Source organism: Trachypithecus francoisi, unplaced genomic scaffold, assembly GCF_009764315.1.
Source record: "Trachypithecus francoisi isolate TF-2019V2 unplaced genomic scaffold, Tfra_2.0 Lachesis_group4, whole genome shotgun sequence".
Lineage (NCBI taxonomy): Eukaryota > Metazoa > Chordata > Mammalia > Primates > Cercopithecidae > Trachypithecus > Trachypithecus francoisi.
In genome coordinates this window covers 107,035,143-107,059,310 of record NW_022681469.1, presented here as the reverse complement: position 1 = coordinate 107,059,310, position 24,168 = coordinate 107,035,143, and the positions used below count along the sequence as shown (strand labels likewise).

The window sequence follows — 24,168 nt, the reverse complement described above, 5'->3', positions numbered from 1 at the left end:
GGACTGAGGAGTTACATAAGTGGGGGAAGAACTTAACTGACTTGAACAAACATGATGTAGGATTGGGCCTGATGTGTTTCATGTGGCAGCAGAGAGACGATATTGATTAGGAGGAAGTAGTAAGAAATAATATATACAGTTGTCCAAGGTTTGGAGAGGCATGCAGTAGAATTTCAATTTGATTTCCTAAAAAGGGATTTTATTTCACTAAGATTTGAATGAAATAGTAATATCGGAAACAAGTGTTTCGTAAAGATGAGTCTGGGAGTGATCTACAGGATGGAGAGAAGGTGGAGAAGGTAGAGTTAGCCAGGTGAGCATGGGATATGGGGTTTGGGCCACCACCATCAGGCACCTTCTTATTTAGATCATCTTTTTTTTTTTTTTTTTTTGAGACAGAGTCTCACTCTGTCGCCCAGGCTGGAGTGCAGTGGTACAATCTCAGCTCACCACAAGCTCTGCCTCCTGGGTTCATGCCCTTCTCCCGCCTCAGCCTCCCGAGCAGCTGGGATTACAGGCACCCACCACACACCCGGCTAATTTTTTGTATTTTTAGTAGAGACGGGGTTTCACCGTGTTAGCTAGGATGGTCTCGATCTGCTGACCTCATGATCTGCCCGCCTCAGCCCCCCTCCTGGGATTACAGGCATGAGCCACCGTACCCGGCCTAGATCATCTTGAATCTTGACTTCATAGGATTGTTACCATTTCAAAGCATAGGCTTTAAGGGGCTACTTCATTAACTCCTTCACTAAACCATACTATCTTTTGGTTTTATTGTATACAGTAACTTTTTTTTGAGGCCCTGATGTTAATCAGAACGATGCATCTTTGTCCTCTGTCAGGCTTTCAGTGCTTCACGTACTTTTCAGAACTCCTTCAGGACAGAGAGAACTGCTTTTTCTGTATGAATACGGAGAGCTAAAAATTTAGAAATCTAAACTGATTGTATGAAGATCACCCAGCATGTCAGTGTCTCTAGTAGAAGCAAAATTCCAGTCTTTAATTTGGAGCCAGTGCCCCATCACTGTGGCTACTCTTAGAGACAATTTAAGAGAATCTTTAGACCCACAGCTTAAAATAACTTATGTATGTGGCATAAATAAATACTTGGGAGCTCCTTGCGTGCGGGGTGTTTGTCTTGATTATTTTGGGTGCCCCTTCAGCTTATTATGGGTGCTGGCTCATAGAAGGAACCTGAGATGTGTCTTAAATCAGTGATTGATGATTTGGATCGTCTGGGCTGACCTTTGAAAGACTTCTTACTTCCTATACTCTTCAAAACTGCCAGAGGCTGGGGCGGACAGTTGACCAGCCTGGGGAGGTGCCATCCTAATCTGCAGAGATGCTATCCTAAATCACTGACCTATTCCAGCTTTCAGGTTCACAGAACCTTTTGAAAACCATGATCTTGTTTTAAAATTGTTTCCCTGTTGATCCATTTTGATGGGGGGGGGGTGGGGTGAGGTTTGCTATTCACATCGGTGAGTATGGCCAGCCTTTGTGGAGATCTGATTAGTTTGTTAAATTCAAAGTAGCATTTTAGACATGATTTCAGTAAAGGTTAGGGGCACTCTTTGGCTTTTAAATTTTATTTCAAAGTAAGAGTTCCCTAAGGGCTAGTTTGACTTATTTAATTAAACTGTACAGGACTTGGCTAATAGTTTTATAAAAACCCTCTTCAAGGCAAAGTTGTAATTTAATACAAAATGGTAAATTGGTAAACCTTTAACATTTGTATCATGAAGCAGGTGATGTAACTAACTCAAGATTAAATAAATGGAAAAAATTTAGATATCACCTTTGAATTAGAAATGGCAGTATTTGTATATATTTGACAAAGCTTGAAGGAGTAAAATCTCATGAAAAGCATTATATGTAATTGACCTGAATGATGTAATGTTAAAGAACCACTGCAGAAGCATTTGCAAATCATAAATAAAAGAGCTCATTCTCAATTAACAGTTACAGATGTCTTCTCTGTGCAGGGAAGTGTGCTAGGGACTGCATCCTACAGATACAGTCTGTGCTGGCATAGGGCTTCTAACCTAGTGGAAGTGATACGCACAGACACAGGATGTAGTTTCCAAAGCAGTCTACCACGGGTCCAGTGAGAGCACGCAAACATTCTTAACACAGGGCAGGTTACCACTGAGTGCTAGATTAGTGGATGAAAGTAACCTTTCTACCCCCTCTGCCTGGTGAACGGCTACTAATCTTTCAATGTTAGCTAAAGTGCCTAAGAGTCCTGCGGAAGGTCTTTTTCGACCCCGTACAGCCTTTATTCTCTACGGTACTCAGTGTGTGCTGCTTTCCAAGCATTTATGATACGTCAGTGGGCATATCTACCAGAATGAGTGTAGGACGGGGAAGTCTGGGACTTCCAGCTTCCCAGAGCAGGAGGAAAACTTGTAACTGTCAGAAATCAGAATTAATTGATTAATAATAGCAAATATTAAGTGACAAATATTAAAGTTAATTTTTAAAAATATTCTACCCCCCCTTCCAGAGGGGAAGAGGAAGGATCACTTGAGGATAGGAGTTCAAGACCAGCGTGGACAGCATAGCAGAACCTCATCTCTACCCCCACCCCCTCCACAAAGAAAAAGCTGGGCGTGGTGACAGACACCTGTAGTCCCAGCTACTCAGGAGGCTGAGGTGGGAGAATCACTTGTGCCCATGAGTTTGAGGCTGCAGTGAGCTCTGATCAGACCACTGCACTCCAGCCTGGACGACAGAGTCCCTGTCTTAAACAGAAAACACCCGGTGGAATGGATGAGATCACTGTAGGAGCAAATGTAGATAGAAAAGAGAAGAGGTCTTTTGACTGAAAACTGGGCCTCCAACATGTAGAGGTCTGGGCAATAAAGAGGAACAAGCAAAGGTGCCTGCAGTGGGTGGAACAGCCAGAGCTGTGGGGAAACCAGGAGAATGTGGTGTTGGGGAATCTGTGGGAAGAAAGGTCCCTTGTGTGGAGCATGGCTTCTGAGTCAGCCAAAGGAGGCCTGACACCCGCATGCTGAATTTAACCATGTGGGTGTTACTGGTGCCATTGAAGGACAGTCTTGATGAAGTAGTGTTGATGAAAACCTGACCAGAGTGGATTCAGGAGGCAGTGAAAAGATGAAAGGGGAGATCACAAAGATAGACGAGTTTTATGTGGTTTTTTGCTTTTTGTTTTTTGGTAAGGAGGTAGAGAAAAAGTGACAGCTGGTGGAGGGAGAGAGGGGCTTTCAAGAGGCTTTAAAAAATGTAATGTGGTATTTGTGGACAGAGGGGAAAGTCTGTGGAGAGGGAACGTTCGTGATAAGGAGAGGTAGGATAGAATTACCGGAATTATGTTCTTGATGTGGTGTCCAGTGCATGCTTTGGCCTTAGATAGGAGCATGGCCAATTTATCTAAAGCACTAGGAGAGAAGGCAGAACATCGGGCATGGAGGCACATGGGTGGGAAGATGAGGAGGTGAGTGCTTGGGCAGGGACTCTTCTAATTGTGTTTATTCTCCCAGAGAAGCAGGAGCAAGGTCATCAGCCAGAAAGTAAGGAAGAGGGAGGAGATGTGGGAGGCTTGCGGAAAGCAATATGCAATGTGAGGGCAGTGGAAATGGGAATGGACCATGCCAGTGATTGCCAGGCAGCAAGAAGTGCCTGCTGGAGGCTGTGATAATGCATTCAGAGGAAGACCAGTCAATACAGTTGTGTATTTTTTCCAGACACAGTCAGATGCCTGGGAGCAGAAATGAAGATCACGCTGTAAGAGAGTGGGATTACCGTTGATCCCCGTGTCTCAGGTTCCACATGCACAGATTCAACCATTGTGGATCAAAAATACGTGGAAAAAAACCAATACAACAGTAGAAATAATGCAAATGAAAAACCATATATTTGTATAGCATTTACATTGTATTAGGTATTGTAAGTAATCTAGAGAGGATTGGAAGTGTACAGGAGGATGTGCATGGATCATTTGTAAATACTATACCGTTTTCTATCAGGGACTTGAGCATCTGTGAGGATGTGGGTATTCTTGGTGGGCCCTAGAACCAATACCCGTGGATCCTGAGGGATGACTGTATGTCTGTACATGATGATGGGCATCTCTCCATGGATTTAGGCCACCAGGAGTGGGTTTGGGGAGCGTCAGCTCATTTTCTGCCTGTTTATCTGGCAGACACAGATTGGGTAGTTTTCTCACTTCTCTTACGGAAAATCCTCTTTGCTCCTGAGGTTGTTTGACTCAGTGTCTCCCTTTTCTTGTGTCTGGGAGGTTGATGGCATAGTACATTTACTTCCCAAGTAGTCTGTGAGTGTGGTTGGTTGGTTAAGGTGGCTGAACTGAACTCGGCATCTCCCAGCACCACCAACCTGGAAAGTGTTTTTGGTAGATGCTGTGTGTACAATATCCTGATTGCAAAGGCCTCTACTCTGGCATTAGGTCGGGATTAATTCCTGTCAGGTCTTTTTTTTTTGTCTTAGAGCCCCATTTCTAACGAAGGGATTAATTTGGACAGGTGATACCAACTTGCAAGCCGTATTTGGAGTTGATTTTCCAAATGACTTCCCCCAAATGCCCTATTATTTCCTGTCTCCATTGTAAAATATTTATTCTTCCTGGAATTCTCTAACTCCCTGTTCTTTGAGAAATAAAAAAAAATTACCAATTTTAATGTAATAATTTGTCTTACATAATCTTGTTACTTAAATATGATTCACATTTTACCAAGGACTTAAAATCTGGATAGGAATAGAGATTGAGATCATATAGCTCTACTCTCACGGTTCACACTGTGGGCCAGCCACAGTGGCTCATGCCTGTAATCCCAGCACTTTGGGAGGTTGAGGCAGGTGGAATCTGCCTAGGAGTTCGAGACTAGCCTAACCAACATGGAGTAACCCTGTCTTTACTGAAAGTACAAAATTAGCCAGGCGTGGTGGTACATGCCTGTAATCCCAGATACTGGGGAGGCTGAGGCAGGAGAATTGCTTGAACCCTGGAGGCAGAGGTTGCAGTGAGCCAAAATCGCACCACTGAACTCCAGCCTCGGCGACAGAGTGAGACTCTGTCTCAAAAAAAGAAAAATTCACACTGTGGCCTTTAGAGGATATCTTTTTACTGTCCAGTTTTCCATAGAATTTACCATGGATTTTTTATTAGGATACCTATTTTACTGTAAACTGGCAATATTTTTCACATATTGGAGATAATTTTTAAAGTTCTTTGTCTATGATATGTTATAACTTCCATTTAATAATCATTGTTTTTAGATTGGAATTGTATCATCTCCCTTTCTATAGCATACAGTTTTCATATATAAAGTAATGTGAGTATATATATTATTGTGTGCATGTGTGTCTTCAGTTTTTTTCATCGTTTGCCAATAGTTTGGTGGAATTCTATTTTTAGTTATGTTTTTTCTCCATCACTTTGCTTGGGAATGCTGGATGAAGTGGTTACTTTCATTTCTCTTTTTTACCATCATGATTGTTTCCTGCAGTCCCATTTATTTTTGTCAAGTTTTTCCTCATGCCATCAATCTATCTCATTTGTGTATTGGTTCTGTTTCTTTTTCTTTTTTCACAGCTGCGAGGAGCCACGGATGGTCTTTTATTTGGTTGGTTTTCATTCCTGATGCATATACAAACCACTAGAGTATGCATTTTTGAATCTTATATATATCTTCCAGATTTAGCTTTATATTATGAAGATATTTGTCATTTGGGCAGCTCAGAAAGGCTTTTTCCTTGAGACACTCTCTGCTTACCTTTTATAATGTTCAGACAGCAGGTTGTCAGTTAACTGGCTATAAATCTACCTTCAGCTTCAGTGTGCTATAATTATATAAGTTCTATTATTAATGACGCATTTCTGGTTTGGTCTGCTCTTGACGGTGCTAGTGGTCACCAGCCCTGCTATTTTGGCATTCATAGTGAGCACATACCTTCTGATAATTATATTTCTTTTTTATAAAAGGTTTTATATACACATTTCTTTTAATGTGTCAGTATAGCAAATATTTTCCAAATGTACACAATGTCTGAGGCACTGTTGTAAGCAATGGGAATGCTATGGTAAATAAGATGCCATATACAAATTACATTCTAGTGTGGGAGAGAGACAGCAAGTAAGAAGGACACTTGATGGAGCTGCAGAGAGTATTGAGTACTGTGAGGAACATGAAGCGGGCTGTGAACGTGGAGATGAAGGCATGTGCTGTGGTCATGGAAGGCCTTTTGGGAGAGGTGACTTTCAAGCAGAAACTTGATTGATATGATACCATGAAGGGCAGTGTAGGGAAGGGAGCAGCAAGTCAAGAGACCCTGAGGCTGGAGTGTCTCAGGGCCAGCAAGAAGGTCAGAGTGCTTGGATGATAGTTGGCTAGGGGGGTGAGTGGTAGGAGGTGAGGCTGGATCATAGCCAGTTAGAGGGTGAGTGGCAGGAGATGCGGTTGGATGATAGTCAGCTAGAGGGTGAGTGGTGGGAGGTGAGGTTGTATCATAGCCAACTAGGGGGTGAATGGTAGGAGGTAAGGTCAGATGACAGTCAGGTAGGCGGTGAGTGGTGGAAGGTGAGGTTGGATCATAGCCAGCTAGGGGGGTGAGTGGTAGGAGGTAAGGTTGGATGACAGTCAGCTAGGGGGTGAGTGGTGGGAGATGAGGCTGGGTGTCAGTTAGCTAGGGGGTGAGTGGTGGGAGGTAATGTTGGATGATAGTCAGCTGGGGGTGAGTGGTGGGAGGTGAGACTTGGGTGTCAGTCAGCTTAGCAGGTGAGTGGTGGGAGATGAGGCTGGAAAGGTAGCAGGGGTGATCCAGGAGCCTAGGGTGTGAGAAAGTGTTTAGATTTTATTGATTTTATTTTAGGCATAAGAGAAGGCCATGGAGGATTTTGAATAGGATTGGGCTGTAAGCATGTTTGCATTTATTTAAAAAAAGATTACTCTGCTTACTGTCTGGAGAATCGACCATAGGATTGCAAGAGAGAGCATGTAGGAGATTCTCAACAATCTTTGTAAATGATGAAGGCAGCTTGGACTATAGGATCACCCTGAACACGGTGAGAAGTGGCAGGGCTTGGGTTTTATTTTGAAGGCAGAATACACAGGACTTGATAATCGATCAGATCTGCGGAATGAAGGAAAGAGGTGAACCCTACATTCTGCCCTAAGCAATGGGCTGAATTGTGGTATTTATCAAAAAATGGAAGGCTCAGAGAGAGGTAGGTTTGGGGCTGAAAGCTCCATTTGGGCTTTTTATGGGCTCTTCCTGATCTCCTTCTCTCCTCTTGCTTTTGAGGTATTAGCTACAGGGGCTGAAGAAGGAGCAGTCAGGCTAGGGTTTAAAGGGACACTGGGACTGAGCTAGGGAGGTGTAGCTAGCATGGGAGGTAAATTGGTTATATTCAGGGGATTGAACAAATAAGTAAATATATTGAGGGTAAAGGGAACTAGGTTTATCATCAACAGATAAGGGATTTATCAATGTGGAAAGGGGAAAGATTAAAAAGAACCTTGAGGTGTTAGACTAGAATTGAAAGTAGTAATGTAAACGCGTGGTTTTGGAAACATGTATGTGTAGGTGATAATATAGAGACACACTCATATACACGTCCAGAAGGCCTAGGAGCAGTTGATCACCTATCAGCAGTGAGTTTGCCAGCTGCCTTGATTCTGGTTTGTAAATTCCATTCTCTACTATAAAAGGGAAGGGAACCAAGGCTCCTTGAAGGAATAGTTAATTCCAGGATACATACAAAATGACCTTGGAAAACATGTCTGTGCTAGGAAGTAAGGAAGCACTCAGAATGCTGAGAGCATTTCAAGTTACAGGTCCCAGCTTGAAGGAACTCTCACTGGCCAAATGTTGGACAATTTGAGCAAGAGAGTAAATGATGGTGATAGATATGCATTAAATAAATGGGAGAGAAGCAAAGTTTTTTTTTGTTGTTGTTTTTTACAGTAGAATGGCTGATAAACGAAGGAATGATGGAGTTAAAAAAATCACCATTTGGCAACCACTGTGGTGGTGGTTGATTCAAGTGGTAGTTGTTATTAGATGCTAACGTTGGTGTGAGGATGTTACATGAGGAACAGAATATTGATGTAGTCTTGAGATATCTCCCCCAAAATATGCATTAATTACTGAGGGAGAGCTGGTGACCAGGTGATCGAGGGGTGTATTGTGCTCACATCACATGCCTCCCAAGGAGAAATACTGGGAAGAGCACCACATTCTTGCTGACAAACTTGTATTCATGATGACATCCCAGCCTGAGTCTGGGTATGAGGAAACACTGACAGACTCTGGTTAGGGGACGTGGTAGAGGGAGACAGGCCTGAACTCTTATTATTATGTGATAAATACCTTTGTGGATAAAATTCTGTATTTAAGAGTATTCCTTAGAATTCTAAGAATGTAGTAACTAGATCAAAGAACAAGAAATTTTTTATTTTATTTATTTATTTATTTATTTTATTATACTTTAAGTTCTAGGGTACATGTGCACAATGTGCAGGTTTGTTACATATGTATACATGTGCCATGTTGGTGTGCTGCACCCATCAACTCGTCAGCACCCTTCAACTCGTCATTTACATCAGGTATAACTCCCAATGCCATCTCTCCCCCTCTCTCCTCCCCACAATAGGCCCCAGTGTGTGATGTTCCCCTTCCCGTGTCCAAGTGATCTCAATAAGAACAAGAAATTTTAAAGACTTTCAACAAGTGTAGTCCAGTTATATCTCCAAACCTAGCACCAATTTACATTCACACTAGTCATATATAAAAAGGATCCATTATATTAGCTCAAAGTAGCGGTGAGTTTATTTGCATACATTTTAAAATAAAGATACAATAAACCATAGAGCCTTAGAAATGACCCATTTCAACTTGCCTAAGAGCAGGAATTAGATACTTCTGAAGCAAGAATGTCGTCTGTGGTATCCTTCACAGATGTTCCTCCCAACCCCACGTGAACATTTTCAGTGAAAGTTTATGGATTTTATGTGTTTCACAGTGGCTAAATGATTATTAAAATTTTAGGGCTTCCCAAATTACTAAAGAAAAATTTGTCTTTTATAATGTTATTAACCTATGTGATAACCTACAGAAAACATCTAGGGATAATGGGTTCTCAAAAATGTAAGGAATTGATAGAACTTAAAAATTCAGGCTTTATAAACGAAAAATATATTGATAGAATGAACAACAGAAGAAGTAACTAGCATTTCTGTGGTTTATTTGTGATAATATTAAAAATACTTATTTTCAAATAGAGAGGCATGTGAAGTATATTATGTATTAATATTTCAAAACTACTGTGAATATGAAGTTAGCTTATGTACATAAATAAGGAAAATGTAGGGCAAGGTGGCTAAATGCGAATGGAGAATATCAGCATTCATTGACCTCATGAGAAGTTACTAGTGAGTCTTTGAATTCTATCTGTGAAACAATTTGTGTGATAACGTATTTTCTGAAAGAATTAATCACTTGTCTTATTTCCCTATGTATGAAAACATTGTCCACAACTATCCATAGATCAAGTCTCAATATCATTAAAATTTGTTTTGCAATGAGAAGTCTTTATTGTATAGTTGATAATGCCTGTTGAATTTTCATTGATTTGGAAATGATGTGGCTTGTGTTTGGAATTAAGCTATTAGAATATTCTACCAACATAACTCTGCTTCATATACCAGTGAAGAGATCATCATTCATTTAAGAGTCTAACAAGATTTGACTAACATGAAACCCCCCTTCCTTGTTTCACAATAATTTTTTCTTAGTTGTGTGAAGATACTCAATTTTTTTCTTTTTGCTTTCTTTGTTGCCTGTTTCATCTTGCTTCCATTTATTTAAAAAATGTATTTTATTGTAAAAACACTTAACATGAGATCTACGCTTTTAGCAGATTTTTTTAGGTGGACAATACAGTATTGTGAATATGTTCACAATGCTGTACAGCAGATCTCTGGAACTTCCTCATCTTGCTTTATTTGAACATTTTACATTTTGATTAGCAAATCCCTGCATTTACCCTCCCTGTCCCACATTGTTCTATTCTCTGCTTCTATGAGTTTGACTGTTGTAGGAAGCTCATCGAAGTGAAATCATGCAGGATTTATTCTCTTTGACTAGGTTATTTATCTCCCTTAGCATAAGTCTCAACCATCTTGTCACATATTGCAGTATTTCCCTCTTTTTTTTTTAAGTTAATATTTCATTATATGTATATACTACATTTTCTTTATCCATTCATCTGTCACTGGGAATTTAGGTGCTTCCGTGTCTTGGCTATTGTGGATAATGCTGCAGTGAACATGGGAGTACAGATGTCTCTTTGACCTCTCAATTTCAGTTCCTTTGGGTACATATCTGGAAGTGAGATGGCTGGATCATGTAATAATTGTATTTTTAATTTTTTGAGAAAACTCCATACCGTCTTCCATAATGGTTGTATAGTTTTGCATTCCTAGAAACAATGTGTAGCATTCAGATTTCTCCACATCCTCACCAGCAGTTGTCCTTTTTGTTTTGTTTTTTTTTTGGTTGTCCCATCTCAACAGGTGTGAGGTGGTGTTGCACTGTGGCTTGGCTTTGCATGTTCCTGCTTCCTTTTTTATTTCTCTTGGTTTCTGCCTTTCACATTGGAGGCTTTCCTCAGTTGTTTGTGATACAGGAGTTAAGAAATTACTTAGGTAGATAGTGAGGGTATGGAAGTCCTTGGTAAGGTTTTCCATTTAATGAAAAGCAGCCCCAAATCATTTTCCTTTCTAACAAAAAAATCTGTGAAATGAAGCTGGACGTAGATGTAGACATAGACGCCAGCAGTTGTGCCAATCATATTCAAAATGGTGGCCCCATCTTCCCTTCTCCTTATCAGCCACATGTACGGTAAGGAGCAGACAAGACAGCGCCAGTCAATGGGAGAGCTCATTTGCATAATAAGATTAGGATGGGCTTTGTAAGTGTCATGCCTGATCGAACCAATCTGTTAGCCCTATGTAAATCAGACACCACCTCCTCAAAAATAACTATAAAATCCAGCGCATCTGCCACCTGCTGGTCCTTTCTGCTTGGAGACCCCTCTGTGGATAGAGAGAGCTGCTTCTCTTTCTCATCTCTTCTGCCTATTAAACCTCTGCTCCTAAATGCCTCGTGTGTCCGTGTCCTAAATTTTTCTGGCACATGATGACGAACCCCAGAGTATATACCCCAGATAACGTAGCTGCTTCATCTGTTGGTAAATGGTTGCCCCTTCATAAACTTCTTACACGTGGATGTGACTGATATGCCTTTTTGTAGGGTGATCCATCTTATTTTAGTGGAGTTCGTCAGCTATGAGTGTGTATATAGTTATTTCCTGGTACATTAGGTTCTCCATATTTACCTGGCAAAACTAGAAATCTGTTTCAATTAAGGATGAGAAAGTCTTAAATTCTGGGAACATTAGACATTGCAGTGAATTCTCATGGAATTATAACTTCTGAAAGCTTATTAATTATTTTTGTTTTTAACTATTAATGTTCCCTGTTTGTGATATTTTTGGTGTGGGAGATTTTGTTGGAGGAATTGGGACCAGAGTTCTCGTCCTTTTTGGGATGGGGAGAGGGGTGTTTCAAGAGCATTATACTTCTGCTTCCCCTGAGTTCACCGTAATTTAGAAGCTAAAGTGGTTTAAACCAACACATTACAGCCTATGCGTTCTTCTTCTGGTAGAATTACTAGCCCCTTATGTGGTCAAGAACTCCTACTGAGTGATACTTCATTACTGTGATCCTTAATTAGGATGAAATAATGGGTGCTTTTCTTCATTCTCATAAACTTAGTTGTTGTGAAACCATTTTATATAAAAAATAATTTAAATGTTTTAAATTCAAGTAACAAGTACGCAGATAATGCAGAGAAAGTTCAGTGTATTCATCGAAAGACCAGTGGTGGGTATTTTCTCAAAATCATTTTACCAGGAGATGCTGAGGGTCATGTGAAGTGAGAAAAAATGCATTTAGCCTTATGGTTTAAATTCATAAAATGTATCAACTTATTTCAGAACTATCGAAGCTAATAAAATTAGAAAGCTTACCCTTTAATTTTTATTAGTGTGATTGTATTAAGTGTGGTTGGTTTCTCTTATTACATTGAAACAAAAGAAAACCATTGGCCAGGCGCGGTGGCTTATCCCTGTAATCCCAGCACTTTGGGAGGTGAGGTGGGTGGATCACCTGAGGTCAGGAATTCGAGACCAGCCTGGCCAACATGGTGAAACCCCGTCTCTACTTAAAATTACAAAACATTAGCTGGGCGTGGTGGTATGCACCTGTAATCCCAGCTACTTGGGAGGTTGAGGCAGGAGAATCGCTTGAACCCGAGAGGTGGAGGTTTCAGTGAGCCGAGATCCGGGCCATTGTACTCCAGCCTGGGGGACAAGAGCGAAGTTCAAAAAAAAAAAGAGAAAACTGTTAGGCTGTAAAGAGTCCCTTTGTTTATCTGTTAGCTTAATTTAAAAGTAAAACGTATATTATTTAATTATATGCATTAATGTTGAATGTTGCCTTCATAAGTTTATAGCTCTTATCCCTAATGCCAACAACCTCTGATTACTTTGCACCATGTGACTGCAGTGTGGTGTATGGAAAGAAAGCTGGCCGGGGACCCAGCCAGGCTCAGTCATACTCTTCTTCAGTGGTGTGACCTTACACAGGCTTCTTTTTTTTTTTTTTTCTTGTTTTTTGAGATGGAGTCTCACTCTGTCGCCCAGGCTGGAGTGCAGTGGCCGGATCTCAGCTCACTGCAAGCTCCGCCTCCCGGGTTTATGCCATTCTCTTGCCTCAGCCTCTTGAGTAGCTGGGACTACAGGCACCCGCCACCGTGCCCGGCTAGTTTTTTGTATTTTTTTATTTTTATTTTTATTTTTATTTTTTTTGAGCCGGAGTCACGCTCTGTCGCCCGGGCTGGAGTGCAGTGGCCGGATCTCAGCTCACTGCAAGCTCCGCCTCCCAGGTTCACGCCACTCTCCCGCCTCAGCCTCCCGAGTAGCTGGGACTACAGGCGCCCGCCACCTCGCCCGGCTAGTTTTTTGTATTTTTTGGTAGAGACGGGGTTTCACCGTGTTAGCCAGGATGGTCTCGATCTCCGACCTCGTGATCTGCCCACCTCGGCCTCCCAAAGTGCCAGGATTACAGGCTTGAGCCACCGCGCCCGGCCTACACAGGCTTCTTAACTTCTTTGCTTGAAAGTTTTCTCAGCTGTAAAGCACCGGCCTTCTGTAACAGGGTCCCTTAGCATCCTTCTATTTGTATTATTCCCTCATTGTATGACAAGTTATGTCTATATTGGTCATTCTTTTTCAGTTAGTAAACAAATTAAACGTTTTCTGTGTATGCATATGCATATCGACATACACAATATGGTTAAAAATACATAAACACAGTAGCTAAAACACCACCTCCACTCAAAATAGATTTAAGCTACATTTGCTAATGGATCCTCATAAGTTCTTGCAGATATTCTCATCCATGTGTCAATATTTGCACATAAATCATTATCCAGGCACTATTTCATTTTTTCCTCACATCTTAAAAATACTTTTATGTAAACATACTCCTGAACATATTTATTACTAGTCAATATCTGGTACTATAATTTATAAATTAATAAGAAATTTGTTTTTATTTTTTACCTTTTTTCTTATATCTTAATTCCCCCCCTGCATGTTTGACTTGTGCTAGCAGAATAATTTAAAAAATTCTATGCATAGGGCTGGGCTCAGTGGCTCATGCCTGTAATCCTAGCACTTTGAGAGGCTAAGGTGGGCAGATCACTTGAGGCCAGGAGTTGAGAACAGCCTGGCCAACTTGATGAAATCCCGTTTCTACTTAAAAGAAACAAAACAAGAACACACACACACACACACACACACACACACACACAAATTAGCTGGACGTGGTGTCTCAACCTTGTGATTCCAGCTACTTAGGAGGCTGAGGCACAAGAATTGCTTGAATGTGGAAGATGGAGGTTGCAGTGAGCTAAGATTGTTTCGCTGCATTCCAGCCTGAGCAACAGAGTGGGACTCTGTCTCGGAAAAAAAAAAAACAAAAAACCTGTGCATAGAAAAATGTCTGGAAGTAAATAAAGCAAATGTTAACAATACTTGTATTGGTTGGAATTTGAAGTGATTTTTCTGTGTATTTAATATTTTTAACAATTGATATTTTATTGGGGAAAATCCATTGTAATAAAAGTACCGTGCAAAAATTATGAAGTAATTATGAATCAGTAGTTGTTTAATTGAATTATAAAACTATATTCTTTATTGACTATTAAATCACAGATCATTAAAATTTTTTTAATCTCTTTTTTTAATTGAAGTATAATTTACACATAATAAAATGCACAGATTTTAACTATACCCTCTGAGTCTTTTACCCACTGTACTTAAAATATAAAACATTCCAGTAATCTCATAAAATTCCCTCAAATCCCTGTTATCCCTCTTAAATCAGTCTATTCCCTCTACGCAGACAACCACCGATCTGATACCTATCATCATGGATTAGTGTTTTCTGTTTAGAACGTTGAATAAATGGAACTATGCACTCTTTTGTGTCTGACTATCCCATTATCCATTTGATCACTGCTTACAGATCTTATGAGTATCTTAAAATACCATTACTCTTCTTTTCTTAATGTCTATGTAACTGGCCCTAAGTCACACAGCTGGGAAGTGCTAGAGCCAGGGCTGGGCCTCAGGTCTGTGTGCCCCTGAGCTCTTTCCCCTCGTCCTGTGTGTGCTGCTTTCCAAGGTCCCCGACGGGAAATACACTTGCTGGGGAGGGCGAGGTTGGACTGTAAATCACTTTGACTGTCGTTCTGAGGAATTCATTTCTTATTCCTCATATATAGATTCTCTATTGTGGCACCATGACTCTTTGGGATTGAAATGAATAACAAATTGCAAGCTTGTTTTAATAAACAATCCAGTTTTTCTTCAGTGAGTATTCGTCAGGCAGCAGCTGTGAGTCAGATACTGTTCCAAGCAGGCTGCTGACTGCGCCCTGGATGTGGGATGATCTGTCTGTGCTGTGGAGTCCAAGAACTTGACTCTTGATGTGTCGGCATTTTGTGGCGTCTCCCCTTGAGCTGGTCAGTTTCCCTGGAGAAGATTCTGTTCCTCTTCTGCCTAGAAGGTGAGAGCCGGGCTGTCAGTGTTCAGGAAGTAGAGTTGGGACCTCCGTGCACAAATCCAGGTCATCTCCTTGTTTTCAGTGAGGCATCCTGGTGGCAGATATCCCAGCGTCTCCCTCTGCAAAGAGGAAACCTCCAGCGCTCCTCCAGGGTGGAGAGGGCGGTCACCTAGTTACCATGTGGGGAAAGGGATTCAGGTACTGATGGTTTTTTTTTTACTGCCTTTCATGGAGTCTATTTTGGCTTCCCTGGGTGGGAAGACATGACAGACCATGTGGCCTTAGTCCCCACATTATAAGGAATAAAATCCAGATTCCTTAGCATGACATCCAGGATGTCATGGGTGGGTGGGTGGGTGGAGGGGGTGGGGCAGAGTTTGCATTGGCAATTAGGTTGGCCATTTGTTTGTCCCAGTGCCAATGGCAGCTTCAGGCCTCTTGGGTCAGCTTTCGCACCTCCCACTGCTGTGATGTTTTCCAGCTGTCCACATTTTGTCTTCTCTTGTGTTTTCACCTTTAAAAGAAAATCCTGTTTTTTTGTTTTTGTTTTTGTTTTTTAATCTTGGAAGGCCTTTTTAAAAAAAAAAAAAAAGTTTAGGTACAAATTTCTTTTTCTTTTTCTTTTTTTTTGAGATGGAGTCTTGCTCTGTCGCCTAGGCTGGAGTGCAGTGGCCGGATCTCAGCTCACTGCAAGCTCTGCCTCCCGGGTTCACGCCATTCTTCTGCCTCAGCCTCCCGAGTAGCTGGGACTATAGGCACCCGCCACCTCGCCCGACTAGTTTTTTTTTGTATTTTTTTTAGTAGAGACGGGGTTTCACCGTGTTAGCCAGGATGGTCTCGATCTCCTGACCTCGTGATCCGCCCGTCTCAGCCTCCCAAAGTGCTGGGATTACAGGCTTGAGCCACCGTGCCCGGCACAAATTTCTTTTCATTAATTTTGCCTTTTAATGTATTCTCTTAACTCTGAGGCAAGCTCAGAAATCTGAATTTCCGTATTTACTGTGGATCAATGTCATTTCGACTCCAACACTTTCCTGTTTCCCTGTCAGCAAATTATCCTTATTTATGCTTAAGATAAGTCTCCCCACTTACCTAGAAAGGCAGATGCTGTCCATACCTCGCATGCTATGTTAAGGAATTTGTATTTTATTCCTTCTAATGGGAGAACTGACCAAGCTCACATGGTCCCGTTGTGTCTGCCCACCTGGCTGCTGCTGTGCCAGGCTTAGGACACAGGAGTTAATACTCTCTATGCAAACCCCAGAACTTCATGAACCTGGAGTAGGGGCAGAAAGGTCCAGTCAGGCCCAGATCAAGAGGAATCACTCTGGTGGCTGGATGACATTTTAAGGAATAGAGGAAGGCCAAAGAAAGTGTTCCAAAAGCACACTTACGCTGTTGGTGTGATTTTATGGTTGTCCACACAAAGAGGCAGAAGGAATCTTCTTGAAAGCTTTTTGCTGGATTCCTTTTCCTGTTCCTGTCCCGTCCCCCAAATTGGCATGTCTCTTCAAGGCAGTCACTAACTGGTGTGGTTCAGTTCATAGGAAAAAGTTTCTGGCTGGTATTTGTTGAATACTTTCTACGATCATTATGCAGACAAAAAGACCAAAGGCAGACGGATCATATTAGCTCTGTCTTCTTTCCTCATGCCACCTGTTTGCCAGGTTGGTCATATTTTCTGTCCCCAAGTTAGGGGCTGTGGGGAGATGTAGGCCAGAGGATCTCTCTTGGACTTATCAAGGAGTTGGAGCATGGCTATAAATACTTTTTCCAGTTGCTGCTTAGTTTTTAGCAGTTTCTTCAAAACTAGATAGACAGACAGAGAGAGAGAGAGAGGAGATAGTTGGTGCTTAGTTTTTAGCAGTTCCTCCACAACTAGATAGATAGGTAGACAGACAGACAGAGCTTAAAGCAATTATTAGCAAGTTTCCGTGGGATTTTAATGGGAAAATGAGAGAGGAGATGTTGGGCCTTTGCTTTTATTACCTGGAATACTCAGAAGAGGGTTTCTTAAGGAAGTTTCAGTCCAGAACAGCTGAGTTTCTGTTAGCTTTGAAAGTCCACTATGAGAGAGATCCCTGCTGCCTGCAGCTCAGTGGAGATGGATGGACTTGCCTGGCTCATAAAGAGCAGGGCTGTATCTCATCTGTCTTTGAAAACCTGGCGTCTGGCATAATTCATGATGTGTAATAGATGCTCAATAAAGGGTTGTAGAGTGAATGACTAAATGAGGCAGTGATCACCATGGCAGTCATCCACATCAGGATGAGTAGTGGAAATGAATGAGGTTAGGAAGAATTATTGCGTTAATTTTTAGGGCTCACCAACTCAGTGCATACAGGATCCAAATGAAAGAATGAACACTGCCCATTCTAGGATGATAAATGGCAGCTGAAATTTGGCCTCAGTATAAGGGCAGAGAGTGGCAGCCTGGAGGGTACACGCCTCTTCTGATGGGAGCTGTTAACAGCTGCAGCTGGTAGGCATAATGACATAGCTCCTAATTATTTTTAGATTTAAGTAAAACTCTGGATGGTGGCATGAAATATCTTTACTTTTCATTTCACATTTATGATATTTTGAGTCACAAATAAAACACACATATGGATCACTTTTGATTGAAGGCCTTCTCATTGTCCTCTCTGGTAAACCCAAAAGAAGAGGGAGGCCGGGTGTGGTGGCTGACGCTGGTAATCCTAGCACTTTGGGAGACCGAGGCTAGTGGATCACCTGAGGTCAGGAGTTCAAGACCAGCCTGGCCAACGTGACAAAACCCTGTCCCTACTAAAACTACAAAAATTAGCCGGACATGTTGGCATTCGCCTGTAATCTCAGCTATTCGGGAGGCTGAGACAGGAGAATCTCTTGAACCCGGGAGGCAGAGGTTGCAGGGAGCCGAGATTGCCCCCACTTTACTACAGCCTGGGTGAAAGAGTGAAACTTCATCTCAAAAACAAAAAAAGAAGAGGCCTGGGTTGCAGGAAACCTTCATTTAAGGGGCAAGTGGAAGAAAAAGAATCCTTCAACAAGATTGAAAAGGCTCAATGAAAGAACCAGAGAGAGAAGTGACTCTGAATCTAAGAAGAGGACTTTAAGGAAGTCTGGTCAAGGTTGATGGACATCTGCTATGATATGTGCTATAGGGAAGTCAGACGGAGAACACAGTGAATTGCTTATGAATGCAGAGAGAATGCACATTGACATGCGGCGATTTTGGGTCTGACACGAACATGGTGTAGTCTGTGACACTGGTATCATTTGGACCAAACTTGCTTTTAAAGTTGTTTCCATAAAGCTTTGGCAAGAAAAGAGTCCAAGTTCATATAAATTTTTATTTCGAAAGCCATCATTCATATATCTATAATAAAAGACTTTAAAGGAGTATTTAAAATATTTCAAGGAATTTACATGAAACCGTCAAGGAATCACTATTTTTATATCTTCCCCATGATAGGGTGGACCTTCGTCTTGTCTCTTGGGGGAAGTTATGACAGTAGGTCCTATTCCAGGAAGTTTTATTTTACTGGAGGGAAGCCCAGTTAAAATCCCAGTGTTAATTTCCTGTCATGTTAACTACCAAAGAACAGACTTCCAAAGTGTCTCAAACACTTGACACAATCATTTCCGTTTTCTAAACTTGATCTATGTTTCTTGGGTGATACATGCATTCTGAGTCAAAATTGAACAAAGTATATTCTTAAGTATAACTGCATCCTATCTAAGGCATTGGACTCATAGAATATGTTTTCATTTTTTTTTTTTTTTTTTGAGACGGAGTCTCGCTCTGTCGCCCAGGCTGGAGTGCAGTGGCCGGATCTCAGCTCACTGCAAGCTCCGCCTCCCGGGTTCCCGCCATTCTCCTGCCTCAGCCTCCCAAGTAGCTGGGACTACAGGCGCCCGCCAACGCGCCCGGCTAGTTTTTTGTATTTTTTTAGTAGAGACGGGGTTTCACCGTATTAGCCAGGATGGTCTCGATCTCCTGACCTCGTGATCCGCCCGTCTCGGCCTCCCAAAGTGCTGGGATTACAGGCTTGAGCCACCGCGCCCGGCCTGTTTTCATTTTTATGTTAATTGTCTAGAGTTTATAAGTCACTGTAAATTAGTCTAATGAGTGCTTTGTATGAGTTAGAAATTGTCTAGTAGAGCAAAACCCGTTTACTAAACTCCTCCCGTGTGCTTCCACTTGCTCAGAGCCACGCAGGCAACTTCTTATGCAGAGGAGGGCGTAATCCAAGCCATACGCTGGTCATTGGGCGGACTTCCATGCCTCTATGCCTTTCTCATGTGTTTGCCTCTGCCTGTAATTTTCTACCCATTCCCAACCTCTTTTCCTTCTCTTCTTTCTTACGAAGTCCTAGTTATGCTTCAGGGGTGGTTTAATGTGTCAGTCCTTCTGTAGAGATCCCTAACACCTCCTTACCACTGTACCCATGACACTTTGTATATACTATGGATATGGCACTTATCAAATAATATATTTGGTGTTTATTTTTCTCTTCCACATGACTGTGTATATCCTAAAGTCCATGTCACTAATTTCTGCATCGAGGCATGTATCTGACACAGGGGAGCTTTTCAATAACTGATGGTTGAATTAGGTTGAATTCATCCAACAAGACATCACCCCGATGCATGTCTCAGGCAAATTATTTAACCCAGTGTGATGCTGAAGAACCATGAAGCTTAACAGTATTAAGAGGCTAAATGCCCCCAGATGTTTTGTTATGTAATTTAAACAGAGGAACGGAAAATAAAATTATTTAAGAGAAGGAGGACAACTAGATACATACTTAAGCCTTCACAAAGTAATTATAAAACTCAACACAATTATATTTTAACATGTTTCACATTGATTTAAAATTTAATTGTCAATAAGACATCAGTGGCAAACCCAAACTATAGAATTGAAATTCCCAATGATAGATTTTTCTAATCTGCAGTAGATTTCTTCTTATGTTATGGCCTGATACAAATAGCTTAGATGTGCCTTGAATCAAATCATGACCCTGAAATCTAGCGACTGTAGATGTTTTACCTATTAGAACTTAGGGCATAATTTTTCTCCCCAACACCAGTCCTGGACAGGTGATTATGTTTCAGAAGGGTCCTTTCAGGCTGTGCTTTGCAGGGATTTAGGACATGACCTTTGCTTTACACCTGCATAGCTGGCGTGGCCTTTTCTCCCTGTCTCCTGGGCTGGGCCCTTCCTCTTTCAGAGAGAAGGACCCAGGCAAGTGGGGTTGAAATGGGAAACATCGTTGTATGGCAAGCTGATAGGATCATGCCTGGCATATGGTAGGTTGGCATTTAATAAGTGTTTATGCAATATTGCTTGATTAAAATGGCATTGATATTTTAATCATTAACATTATTAAAATAAAAATGTTTAAAAATGTTAAAGCTGTTTTAATATCTTTACAATAACTATCGGCTATGCCTTACAGTACTATCGTCTCTCTTTAAACCTCTTTTAGAAACTGTGTGTTAGGTTTGGTTTTATTCTTCGATTACTAGAAGTGCCTTTAAAGAAGGCATGAGCTCTAAAAAGGGCCTCTTTCAAGTGTAAAGGGAGAAATTAGAAAAAAACATCAAAGACAAAGACTTCTAAGAAGGAAAATAAAAATTGATTTACCTTCGCTTTAGAAGCGTCCCAAAAGGGGAGACGAGGGAGATAGCCGACCAGACCGCACTGAAGGCTTCCTTCATTCCCTCTGTGGCCTCGTCTCATTCCCTGGTGCCAGGAGCCTCTCTGGAGAGACTGCATTCGATGGCAAGGTTGCTTTTGTTGTTATTTTGTTCTCATCTCCATCTGGAACAAGCTTAGGCATAATTTCTATTTGTATTTCAAAATTTTCTGCCAAAAATGTGTTGACCTGTGTCTCCAAAGTAACGGAGGTCATGCATCATTTCTACTCTAGTTATAGAAAATCGACAAATTAATGTTTCTGTCACTAGCAAGAAAAATTGAGATGTTACCCTAGAGACATTGCCATTGAAAGGGCATGAGTGATAGGATTTGACCTTTTGAAAAAATAGATCCCATTCTTCTTGGCTTCCCATTATACTCTTTGCTTAATTTCTGTTTGGGGACACGGTAATTATCTGTTGCAAGTGTGAGGATGAAGCCACAGACGGCTAGACTCTGACCCCATAGGGGGGCGATTGTTACTAAAGAGATGACTCTCAAGACCAAACGGAGCACTGGTACGATGGGTGCCAGCTGGGTGGGAGAGACTGCCTTCCTCATGGTCTGCTCTTGGCTGGTAATATCCTTGCAGGGGCCACCTCTACTCTTAGGGAATAAGGATGACACATAGCCACATAAAGGCAGGTCTGGAAACTCGCAAGATGTCCATCTGCTTGCTTCTGAGAAAAAAGTTTGGAACGGCGCGCTCTGTATGTTTCTCAGCAGGCAGAGCGCTGGGTTTGTTGAGTGAGATTGGGTTACACGTTCTTATAGACCCAGGCAGGAGTTACCTGGACTTCTTGTTTACAGTGCATTTTAAATTCTAATGATGTTCGTATGTTGTGAATTCCATTTTTGGTGTATTCTGTACAAAAGGATGATCTTTTCAGAGTATTTAATGAATATTAGCTTCTAAGTGACTTCAAAAGACCGATTTATTGATTACTTGATAGTGAAAACACCAACAGCCATCTGAGTTCTGTAAACTGTTCTTACTGAGATGAGCTTTTTTATTTTTGAAAAATGATCATTTATGCATAGATTATTATCACTAGCCATCTATGCTATTGCTCAACTGAATTCCTTCCTCACCCATAACCATTGTGTAGTTTTTATCTTTGAATTATTTTCCTCATATATTGTTATCCTTGACTAAAGGCCTTTCTTTTTCGTAAATGCTTTTGACTATCTGTCCTTAGAGCATCAATTTCATTTTTAAATGCCTGTAGAGACATGCTTGACTGCGTATAAATTTTCTAGTAGAGTTCTGTAAGAATTCTTCACTTCCCAAAGACCATATGTATCCGTCTTGGTTCCCAACAGTTTATAACTGCCAGAATAATTTAAAATACATTTTCCCTTTGCAACTTAATTTAGAATAGAACACATTTTGTCAGAGAAAGTGGTGTGGGAAACAGCTTGGATCAAGCAGCCATAGACCTCCAGCGACCTCGAAGACAGCACGGGGCCCATAAAGAGCACCGCACCAGGAGCCTGATGATGCGGCCTGGGTCCCGGCAGTGCCCAAATGAGGGACGAGGCCTTTTCCAGTCACTTCCGGTTTCTTGGCTTAAGTTTCTTCACATGGAAAATGACTCATTGACCTAATGATGCCCCAAAGTAGTATTTAGATGTTAAAACATCATTGCTTCTAGATTTTAACATGTACAAGTTCAACATGAACATCGACAGCTCATTTAGTCTTCATATTCCTCTTTGTACCAAAGCAGATTTTGTGATTGCATTCTGAAAACATCAGGAAAACTAGGATATGCTACAGCACTTACCAACCATAAAATCAGGAAATCTAGGTTATGCTACAGCACTTGCCAACCATGAAATCTCAGTGGCTTAAAGCCAGTTTATTTCCTGCTTAGGGTGCACAGTTAGTGTGGGTTGAGTGAGGTGTCACTGCTCAACACAGTTATCCAGGAACTCAGGCTGATGGAGCAGCCTCCATCTCAGATGTTGTGATAGCTGTCAGAGGGGAACAGGATGGTGGATTTATATAAAACTCACTGGCTCCGGAGCCTTCTACCTGCAGCTGAGTTCCTAACTTCTGCCTGTCTTTCACTGGCTGCAGCAAGTGACCATAGCTGATGCAGGGGCGGGAGAGTGTGGTCCAACCAGGACTGGGAGGAGAGCTGGTGCTATGTGGTGGGCGGCAGTATTGGCACCACATGTTACAGAGGGCTGCTTCCTACCAAAGCCAACTTTAGGAGAGAGTTTTAATTGATGCCTAACGGACCTTTCCTGGGCTCATTTCCATATTGTGTCCAATGAGAATGATAGCTGCTGTCAGAACTATGAGGAATGGGGAAAAGGCCTCAGGTAGCAAGTTGAGAAGAGTCATGGGATTGATGCAGGGGTCAGAAAAATGGTGTGGTATACCAAATAAACATTTCGGTGGGAAGTCGAAAGGCCTAGTGTTAATGACCAAAGTGAGGCCGAGATGATATTGAAAATGTTCATCTTTCACATTGAAAGACTATTGTGCAGTCACTTCTAGCATAACGGGGATTGTGGTCTTCCTCTTGGCTGTCCACTGTAGAAGTCTCAGTTACTCCTTGTCCTTCAAGGCTTAACTCAAATATTTATCTACATGTATTTTCTTTTCCTACTGAAATGTGAATTTTTCCAGGACAAGGAGACATTTTATTCCAGCACATCGTTTACAGGCACTAAGTGAATATTGAATGAATGAAATGAGACCAGCTGGCAACCCTCTCCCATGGTGCCCATGTGCCTGCCATCCTCTGGCTGGTTCAGCATTTCACCAGGCCAGAGCTGGGCACTGACTTGGTTCTGTAGAAGCAGCTAAAGCAAGATGACATTTCTGAGACTTCTGGCCGCTGTTCTGTTAATTTTGGTGCTGTCAAGTGAAAGGATAATCAAATAGTACTTTGAAATCTGAAAAGTGAAAAGAGAAAAGTAAACTTGTACCTCAAATATAATTTCTGTATATTGTAGTTTCCTTCTTTTGAGTTGCCGTACATTGAGTGTAGTGGAATCAAGAATACCTAAATCAGTATAACCTTGTCATTGAAAGAGAGACTTTAGTAACCTATTGATATTTCTGTCTTCATTATTTTATTATGAAATTGCTGAACATAATTACAAAAATGATATAACTTTTAATCGTTGGGATGCAAAGCAGTGGTTCTCAAGCTTCAGAGTGCCTCAGGGTTGCCTGGAGGGCTTGCTGGGGCCCCACTCCCAGAGTGTGTATTTTGGGTGGTCTGGGGTGGGGCCTGGGAGTCAGCATTTCTGTGGCATCCCCTGAGGATGAAGATACTG

At 41.5% G+C, this 24,168-nt stretch overlaps 1 protein-coding gene across 1 annotated transcript in view; it reads left to right on the top strand.

The window, feature by feature from the left end:
* The window catches only part of SDK1 (sidekick cell adhesion molecule 1), a 990,930-nt gene that overhangs the window by 222,432 nt on the left and 744,330 nt on the right, over positions 1-24,168 (top strand).